This window comes from Leptonychotes weddellii, unplaced genomic scaffold (assembly GCF_054177405.1).
Source record: "Leptonychotes weddellii isolate Sample4059 unplaced genomic scaffold, ASM5417740v2 HiC_scaffold_21560, whole genome shotgun sequence".
Lineage (NCBI taxonomy): Eukaryota > Metazoa > Chordata > Mammalia > Carnivora > Phocidae > Leptonychotes > Leptonychotes weddellii.
In genome coordinates, this window is record NW_027803429.1 from 1 (window position 1) to 2,974 (window position 2,974).

At 52.6% G+C, this 2,974-nt stretch overlaps 1 long non-coding RNA gene across 2 annotated transcripts; it reads right to left on the reverse strand.

Annotated features, from left to right (window-relative positions):
* Positions 1-12: 12 nt before the first annotated feature.
* On the reverse strand, positions 13-2,968 carry LOC145718769 (uncharacterized). Of its 2 annotated transcripts, XR_014142010.1 has the most exons (4): positions 2,813-2,968; positions 788-2,436; positions 566-667; positions 13-205 (listed from the first exon to the last, which is right to left on the reverse strand). It is a non-coding gene; the product is annotated as an uncharacterized LOC145718769 (long non-coding RNA). The 2 variants fall into 2 exon arrangements; XR_014142009.1 differs by lacking the exon at positions 566-667.
* Between the last annotated feature and the right edge of the window lie 6 nt (positions 2,969-2,974).

Consider the following 2,974-nt stretch of genomic DNA (forward strand, 5'->3'; position numbering starts at 1 on the left):
TTCCCACCCACAGTACCTTCGACGTCGTAGTCAGTGGAAGTGATATGCATGAATCTCCCCCGTTGTTTGGCCAGATGTCCCTGTGGGTGCTGCTGAACCACAGATGGGGACAGCCAGGAGAATTTCTTGGCTGCAGATGATTTTGCTCTGACTCCGGGTTTGAACCCCTTAAGATCTTTTCCTTCTTCTAACCTGAGCCACGATCCTAGAAAATATACCAAAAACAGAACTGTTGAGGTGCAGCTGGGGAAAACCCTGGGAACACCTCATTCATTCCCTGGTCACACTTGCATTCCTGTCCACCGGGGCCTGGGGAGCCAACTGAGTCTGAACTGGGCTTAGAGAGGGCTGTTGGATGTGGCGTGTACCTGACACCCCACGGACTGGGTGGGGACATCACCATTTGGATGAGAAAATCTCCAAATGCAGGGCTCACAGTGAGCGGAGAGCACAGAGGATGGTGTTGGTGGCTGGTATCCAATCCTACTAGAAGCCACACATAACTGGGAAAGTTACTTGACCTTTCTGTCCTTGGACCCCTGTTCTGTGCATGGGGCCTACTTACTGGTATTATGTTATGAAGCTTCACATAAGAAAATCCAGATAGCCCCTCAAGTCAATGAGCAGTCCCTCATAAGTGCTGCATGAGTGTTCCAAAACAACAGGTCTGTAAGAATAAGCAAGAAATATAGGGGTCACTGCCCCCCAGAGAGGAAACGTCGATGGCTACAGGGCAGAGGAGGGGGGAAGGTGGCCTTTCAGCATTTACGTGGGCACGATGCATTACCGCTCATGGAGAATACCTGTCATCGTATCCTCTCCTCTGCCATCATCCCTGTGGGATGCAAGGACCAGGGGCTATGCCCCCTGTTTTGTGGTTCAAGGCACTGAGATGCAGAGAGGTTAAATGGTTTGCCCAGAGGCACAGTGCAATGACAGATGGGTCAGGGAGAAAGAAGAAGTTGGTTTTCTGGGGACAGAGATCCCTGAACCCCCTGAGTCCTCTAGCTTATGTGCTCGACTTCTGAATTCAGGGTTCCCCTCCCTCCTTTCCCCAAATTTCCCACCCAGAAAAGGGCACTGGCCTGACCCAGCCTCCACCCCTATGTGTCAATCCCTGCCTGAATCCGAAGCCATGATGTTTTCCTGAAAGGAAATGCCTGGAAGGGCAGGGAGGCCAATCTGTGTCCTCTGCCCCAGCATCTTTACATGCGAGACTGAGCTCCTGAGGGTCTGACCCGTGGTCTACTCACGACCACCCCCTTGTCTCCACTTTGTGGTCACATGCAAGAGCAGGTCCCCCATGATTTTGGAACGTTTTCCTCAAGTGACAACAAGTCCATCGGGGAAGCGATGGAGAGCACGGGCACAAGGCTGTCTTCCCCTTTTCATGCCAGGCTCACCACAATGGTCATTTCCTCCTCTTGTTCTGACTTCCAAACTGCTTCCTCTTACTTCTTAAGTCGATGGAAAGGAAGCTTCTTGAGAGCTGAAAGCAAAAGCAGCCTGGAGGATGACCAGTGCCACCCAGGCAGGAAACACCCGAGTGGGGGCCCCAGGCAGATCCTCAATTCCCGGAGCTTCTCCTCCAGCAGCGTGGGCTCAGCCCTGCTGAGTCCGAACCCCGCTGCCCGCTGGGCTGTTCAGGGCTGCTCCCCAGACTCAAGGGTGCAGACCCAGGGTCGGAGGCCAGGGCGACGCTAGCTAGAAAGGGGCCGAGGAGGGCTGCAGAGAAGTTTCCCGGACACTGCAGATGCCCACAGGAGACCAAATCCTTCAGGGTGGGCATCAGAAAAGGAGGGGATGGGAAAGAGCTAGGAAGAGGTGCTCGTGGGCAGCAGAGAGAGGAAATGCAAGAGCTGGAGGCACAAATGATTGACAGGCACAGCGATGCTCCCTGTGCCTGAGCCCTGAAACTCTGCAAGTGATCCTGCGCATGGACAATTGCAGGGTGGCCCGGGTGGGTCTGGGCAACCACAGGGACAGTCAGGCTTGAAGTGAGTGCTCCGCCTCATTGCCCCTGGCAGGACAGAGGCTGACCTCTAGGTAGAGGCAGGGTCCACCCGACTGTCCCAGGAGCCCTGACCCACTGCTTCCTACCTGAGTGCACTTCTGATGTTGACTTAGAAATGCATCTTGATTTCTGCACTGATGCTAATGATGCACTTAATAAATTTAAATTTGCTCCCATGAAATGGAAAAACGTGAGGCAGCATCTTTGTAGTTTTCTCGTAAGTATACAACACTGAAGAAACCATAGTAACTATTCTTGAGGTAATGAGTAAATTTTCACAGCACCTTCCTTGGTGTTCCCAATTGGGAACATCTGATTATGGAGAGAAAAGTGGACTCTTCCTTCTTTGTGTGGAAGGGGGCTGATGTGGTTGCGGGGGGCTGCACACCTTCAGGCTGATCGTCCACACAGAGTCCCAGGAACTGCATAGAAATAGAGAGCAGTGTTGGCATCTTGCAGGCAAAAGACCATCAGGGCAGGAGTCATAATTTACTCCTAGTTCAACCTTCTGCTCCCCCTACTCACCAGCTGCCCAGCAGAAAGTCTTCCCGCGCAGTGGGACTTAGGAAGATGTTGCAGTGTGCTGTGCCCTGAAATCCCCCACCTGACAGGTTTTGTGGGCAACTACGGTTATTTAGCAGAGATATGATAGAAACGCAGCAAAGCACAGTGACCACGCCTGATGACCTGGATTCACATCCCATTTACAAGCTACACGTACCTGAGAGAGTTCCCGAGAGCCCTCTGTGCCTCAGTTCCCCGTCCTGACATGTGGAAATATTCATACCGCCTACTCACTAGCGTGCTGTTGTGACGCTAAAAGTGATTTCCTCCAAGTAGAGACTGGAGCGCAGTAACTGTCTGGTGCTTCACAACTGCTCTGTAGGTGTTCAGGTATCGACGGTCTACAGAATGAGCTGGACACCTGGTAGTGGGTGAAGCCAGACACGGGACTTGGAT